Here is a 7,099-nt window from a genome sequence, read left to right on the forward strand (position 1 = left end):
GGCCGCCGCAGCCCACAGCGCCGGCCGCCGCCCGCCTCCGCCCTCCGTCCACCGGCCGCCGCCCCACGCCCCCGCCGGCTGCCTCCACCTCCGTCCACCGGTCGAGGCCGGCTGCAGGCGGCCAGGCGCGCGGCCGGCGGGAGGCGCCGCCGCCGAGGGCCGAGGCGGGCTGTGGGTGCGCTGCGCGCGCGGCCGGCGGGAGGTGCTGCCGCCGAGGGCCGCACGAGGCGGCCTGCAGCGGTGCACGAGACGCCCGGATGGCCGGGACGACCGGATGGGGCGACGGCCGACGGGCGGCCGGGCGGCAGGCGCAAAGGCCAGAGGACGAGGCGACGAGCTGCGGCAGGCGCAGGCGGGCGGGGGCCGGGGGTGTGGTCGCGTCGCGCGGCTGGCTTGGGCTGCTGGCCAAGCGGCCACCAAACCCCACGCAAACCCTAGGCTGTGCTGGGCTGAAGCCTGAACCGTCCCGCAGCCCAATACTCGGCCCACGAGCCACCAAGTCTCGGCCCAGTACGCGGTTGCTTGTCTTCCTCTCAAATTTCAGCGTCGTCCTCGCTTCTGGCAAGCGCCGCCGCGATTTGCTCCCTTCCCGGCGGCGTGGAGAACTGAGGTCTGAGGATATCCTCTACTGCTCGGCCAAGGGGACCTAGGGTGGCCGCCCGGGCTCGCCCTAGTGGTGGCTCCGCCTCTGCTTCTAATCGGCCTCCCTGCTTCTAACCTAGGCTGCTTATCTTGATGGAAAACTGGTAGGGCTTGGGTAAGACTTTTCGCGGGCGCGAGAGAAATTAGGTAGAGATTGCTTTCGCTGGCGTGGTCCCCCAGAACAAGGGCATCTCGAACAAACTCGGTATCACGCCTGGACTCGCTAAACAAAACCAGACACCGTCGAAAATGCCCTCCAACGGACTCGCCATCGAGCTCGCTTCGCAATTCGGCTCGGCAAACCCGCGCGCTTCCTCGGTATATTTCACAAGGAGACTGACTCGGCATCCCACCCTCCCGCGTGCCCGACCCCTCGCCTGCACGCGCCACACGCGCAACCGCGCTGTCGGGTCGCCATCCGAGCCGCTCCGAGGTACTGTTGCCGCTGGCCTCTCCTCACTTCCCGAGCCTGCCTTGGCCTCCACCCCGAGACTGCAGTGCGCCGCCGGAGCTCTTCTCCAGCAGCCATGGCCGCTGTTGCCATCCCCACGCCATGCCCCAAGCTCCACCGCTCACCCACGCCCGCCAAGGGCCCCACCGGTTTCGCGGTCTCCTCCTCTTTGCGGTGGTGTTTGCCCCGCTGGCAGCCACCGCCGTACCCATTGGTGGCGGCCGGCAACCGCCGGTTGGCTTGTTGCCTTAGCTCGGCCCATCTGCTGAGAACAAAAAGAAGGGGCTAGGATAAGGCTGGGTGAAAAAAGAAAAATCCAAAGTAGAGGTTCTATGTGTCAAGTATACAAGAGCCAAATTTGGCTAGTCCGTTGGTTTCACCACCCTTTGGAAAGCTAAATAATAGCTAAATAGTTAGCTAAATGTGAATTTGGCTAGTAGGATTTACTTAGCCTCTTAGAGATAGATGCTCTTACCAATCCGACTTCTGTTGCTGGAAACTTTTCCTTTCCTAAAAAAGGATTTCTATTGAACAAGCAAACGTAGTAATCATCTCATAATTTCTTCTATCTATCTATATCTATCTATACTATAAAGATCTAAAACAATTGAAAAACGTTCGCCACTCTAATCGAGTCTGGATGCACCTGTCGGGTTTGAGGAAGGTGGGAGGGAGGGTAGACCCATAAAAATTGAATACTAGAGTATGTTTTTGCCTGTAATAAATTTTTTTCTCACCAGATGCGGTCGTACCCGACCGCCCCTCTTCGCTCATGCCGTTCCGTTCGCACCCGCGTGTGCTCGGGTAGCTACTCGCTGAGGAGCGTGAGCCCGAGTGTAGGGTCGAGATGGCGGACTAGAGGGGGGGTGAATAGTCCTTTCTAAAACTAATTGCGCCGGCTAACCGAAACTTATGCGGAATTGAAACTATTCGCTTAGCCAAGACTTCACCCCTCTAACTATGACTCTAAGGCACCTCCAAAAAGATCCTACACAAAGCAAATGGAGTGCCAAGCTAGTAAGAGCTCTCCTAACAATTCTAATGCCAAGTCATACAAGCCTAAGCACTAGTACTTCACAAACCGGGGGAGCTCCTACACAATTCTAATGAGCAAAAGCACAAAGCCAAACCTAAGCTCACTAGATGCTCAAGGACAAGGATACACAATCCAAATCCAAGAGCTCAACTTGCTTAGCTACACAATCTAAGCAAGAGCAACTAATTAAGCTACACAAGCTAACTAGTTACACTAGGATCTCTACTTCTAGCTACACAAGTAAGAAGATGATTAGCAAGCTAAACAAGCTAACTAATCACTAGAGAGCAGCTACACAAGCACAAGAAATAGATGAATGTAAATACAAGGCTTGTGATTTGGAGAATGCAAACCACTGAGAAGAGTAGACAAGATTGACACGGTGATTTTTATCCCGAGGTTCACTTGGTTGCCACCAAGCTAATCCCCGTTGAGACAAGCTCCAAGGTTGCCGCCGATTCTCTTGCTAGTGGTGACTCTCAAGACACACTCTCCCACGTGGAGTGCTCCCACCGAGCTCTAGCACATGATCCGGCCGGACCACTTGTTGCTCTTCACGTCTCGCTCAACTAGAGTTACTCTTCGTGGCTCCCGCGGGGTGAGCACAATACCCCTCACAATCTCTTCTCCGGAGCACCGCACAATCTTCTTGCGGGCTTCAACGGAGCCTCTTGCCACCAAGCCGTCTAGGAGGTGGAAACCTCCAAGAGTAACAAGCACACCGGCTTGCAACACGATCACCTAGTGCCACTCGATGCAATCTCTCAAAACAATCGCACTAGAATCGCTCTCTCACTCGATCGGATGATTACTATCAAGTTAGAGTGAGTAGAGGGCTCTCAAGCACTCTCACACATGGACACCAAGTCCCCAAGGTGCTCAGCCACCTCAAATGGCCGGCCACACCCTCTATTTATAGAGGGAGGCCCCAAACTAGCCGTTACACTCAAATCCCGTGAAAACTGTGTTTTCGCGGACTGTCCGCCTTACAGAGACTGGACCGTCCGCCATTCAAAACCAACGGCTACAACAACAATGATTATGTGTCAGAGTCGACCATTAGAGCCCCGGGCGGACTGTCCGCGCCCTTGGGGCGGACTGTCCGCGGTTCAAAACTTCGAACCAACCGATTTGCAAACGTCTCTGACTAAATCTGGAAGTGACCTGCGGACTGTCCGCTCCCCAGGGGTGGACTGTCCGCAGTTCAAAAAGTGAGCACACACAGAAACCGCAGTGTTTCTGTCCCAGAATTTTCAGTAGGAGGCGGACGTCCGCCCCCAAGGACCGGACGGTCTGCAGTTCATTTTGGACCACCAACAGAGCCAAAAACGGTTCTGTTCGAGCTCATCCGAGATAACGGCGGACCGTCCGCCCCCCTTGAGCGGACCGTCCGCCCCCCTTGAGCGGACCGTCCGCAGGTATATTTCCAGCAGAAATGTATCTCGGTAAAACGGCCATAACTCTTAGCTCCGATGTCCAAATTAGGTGATATTGGACTCTATGGAAAGCTAATTCAGAGGGCTACACAACCCAACTGAATACTTGATCTAAAACACAATGGATCAAAGCAGTATTCCACTCCAAGAGACCACCTAATTTCCGGAGAAAACCGAAAAACCTTTCTTGCTTCCCAAAGTTGATCAACATCAACTCCAACTCTTTCTCCTTTGCAAATGTGCCAACACAACCAAGTGAACAACACCATGTGCATGTGTGTTAGCATTTCACAATCATTTTCAAAGGACTTTCACTTGATCTCACCACGCCACTCGATCCTAGCAACATCGCAATGTTAGATTGCTCAAGTGGCACTAGATGACCGATATGCAAACAAGTTTACCCCTCTTGATAGTACGGCCATCTATCCTAAATCCGGTCATGCACTTCTCTACACAACCTTTGACCGGTGAAATGAAATGCCCTACAAGTCATACCTTTGCCTTGCGCATTCCATTTCATCTTCCCAAATGTTGATGCCACACAAGCACCAAACTCCATCAAGTCTTTTGATCATCATCATGAGTCAACACTTGGCTTGATCTTTCTTAAATGATATGATCCACTCCATATCATCACATGACCTCTTTGGTCCATCGATCTTGACCTTGCTCGCTCTTCACCGTTGCCTCGGTCCATCGGCGCCAAATCTGGCCCAAGGTTCACCGCCTCGCGGTCCCTCGCTTCAAAACCTTGACTTGCCCTTCTCCATTGCAACCGGTCCATCAAGCCTAGCCTTGTCTTGATCTTCTCCACTTTGGTTACATAACTCCATGTTATGTCTCATATGCAATGAGCTTCTCGATCACACTATATGAGCATAGCATCAACCCTTAGCCATTTCTCCTCCATGGCACATGTTGCTCATATTAGTGTCTTTGTGTGGACTAATTTCCTGTGTATCTCAATCATAAATACTTATTAGTCCACCTAAGTTGTCACTCAATTACCAAAACCAAACAATGGCCTTTCAATCTCCCCCTTTTTGGTAATTGATGACAACTCTACAAAGATATGAAAATTAAGCATATTCCAAGCTAGCACTTCACACACGTGTAAAAAGCTAACTTGGTTTGGATTTTATGTTTCTTATCCACCATTAAGACTACTTGTAAAAGATTGGATAGGCACCATAAAAATCCGACTTGGTAGTGATAACTCCCCCTACATGTGTGCTCAAGAGATTTGGTTTTAAACTCACACACATGCATAAATATGAAATTTGTGGGATTGTTATCACTACTAAGTGATGCTAAGGTATATAGGATAAACCTTTGAAGCGTGATACCAATTTGAGTTGCATCCTTGAAGTTCATTCCTTAGCATCAATTAGTAACTAGACATTCATCAAAAAACTCAAGATACCTCATGAGATCAACAATATTAGCAAGGCTCTTGATTCACTTGTAAAAAAAATGTTTAGCTACAATCTATGCATGCTAGTTATCAAATCATCAATCAAGTTCTATGACTAGCATACATCACACACAAGCAATGCAAATATAAATTTTAAAACTTATGTAAATGCAAGCAAGCACATGAATATGCATATATCAAATGCAAACAACCAAGTTCATGAGCTTGCTCCCCCTACTTGTGTACTCCTCTTGTCCAAGAATATTGATCCTCCTCAATATTGCTCCTCTTGATCCATGTCCATGATCGCACTCTCATCTCATCTCCCCCTTTGTCATCCAAGGATAATTCATATCTTTGTTCATTCCTCTCCCCCTTTGTCATCAATGACCATAAAAAGGGCCGAAACCACATGAAATTTGCCATGTGAAGATCAATGGCCACCACTTGAAGTTGTACCTCTTGTACTTGTAGGGTTACCACTTGGATACCCCTTGTAGGCAATCATATGAAGCGCTTGTGGTTTGATACAAAGAGTTGGACTTGGGTAGATGGTTGAGTCTTGAATCTTCATTTTTGATGGACATTTTCAATTTGATTAAAATTGACACCACTTATAACAACAACATGTGAAAGCATGAAGACAACATTGAAATGCCACATGTAGGATACTAGTAGGATTCTTGACCTTGATACCTTGTAGTGGGGGCTCCTCCCCCTATGTCAAAGTGTTTGTCAATCTACTTGAGTCTTGAGCTCTTCTTGATGAGGGTAGCTTTATTGATTTGAATTGATCACTTAAAGTTGAGGATCACTTGTGGAACCACCATTGTTGCACTAGATCTACTTGAATGAATACCACTTGTATGACCATATATATCACTTGTAGAGACACAATGATATACCTTTTTGTTGAATCTAGTATCACTTGTAAAATCATGATGGACCAATTTGTTGAATTTGACATTGATAACCAATTCTTGAACTAGATTGTTTCCATGAGCTTCTTTCTCTTTGACTTGATCTAGACTACTTGCCCAAATAATTCAACTCGGTTTGAACCAATGCCAAGCTTCTTCACACCTCATTCTAAGGGTTATCTTGACAATGTTGAGTTAAACACTTGAAAGCTCATTTTCTAGATCAACTACTTGGGTTTACTAGCTCATGAACATGTCATATGTTACCACTAGATCATATCAAGCATAGAAGCAATAGTGGCATCATAAAACATTTAAAATTATTTTATTTTTCATGAATGATCACTATATATGACTATATGCACTAATCATGTCCTTAGCATAGTATGAATGCATATATCAAGCAATTTCAACTTTCTATGTTGGAGGAGATGATAGTCATTAGATTCCAATGTAGCTCTCCAACTAGCATCATGAAGTCCAATTATAATAGCTTGGTGAAGACAATGAATACCAATATAAAAACCATTCTTCACCCATATGAAATGAATATCACTTATCATCAAATGCACTATCTTGTTGTGGTTGGCTTGCTTCATCTCTTTGATCCTTGCTTGCATGAGAGAATACTATTTGAATATCACTTGAATTTTCATGAATCTCTCTACTTTGGGTGTTGCTTGCTTTTCTTGATCAACCCATTTGATATCTTCAACTAAGAATCTCCAATGACTCTAGATCACCACTTCCATATTGGCCTTCCAAGCACCTTGCTTGTCAATCCCATTATTGGGCGGCTCGGTCCCTCTCTAGGGAGAAGTGATCTCTCCAAGAACCATTCTTGACACTCACTTGAATGACTTTGGTTGATTGATCAAGATGATGGACTAGAAATGATGAATAATCTTCAAGTCTTCTTTAAGTCCCTTTCTTTCTATTTTGCTTAGTCTTGATCTTCCAATTTGAGTACCAAAAATGTGATAAGTACACTCAAATGGTCCTGTACCCAACACTCGTCATGCTTCTAGATCATATCAAAACCAAACCTAGGTTCCTCAACCACTTGTAAAGATGATTTCAACTTGAGGACCTTTCAATTTAAGTGACTCAAGATCAATCCAATATTTGTCACTTTTCTGGGCAGATTCAACTTATATCAGGCGGACCGTCCGCGGCATACTTGGCGGACCGTCCGCG

The sequence above is a fragment of the Panicum virgatum genome, chromosome 9N (assembly GCF_016808335.1).
Source record: "Panicum virgatum strain AP13 chromosome 9N, P.virgatum_v5, whole genome shotgun sequence".
In the NCBI taxonomy this organism is placed as follows: domain Eukaryota; kingdom Viridiplantae; phylum Streptophyta; class Magnoliopsida; order Poales; family Poaceae; genus Panicum; species Panicum virgatum.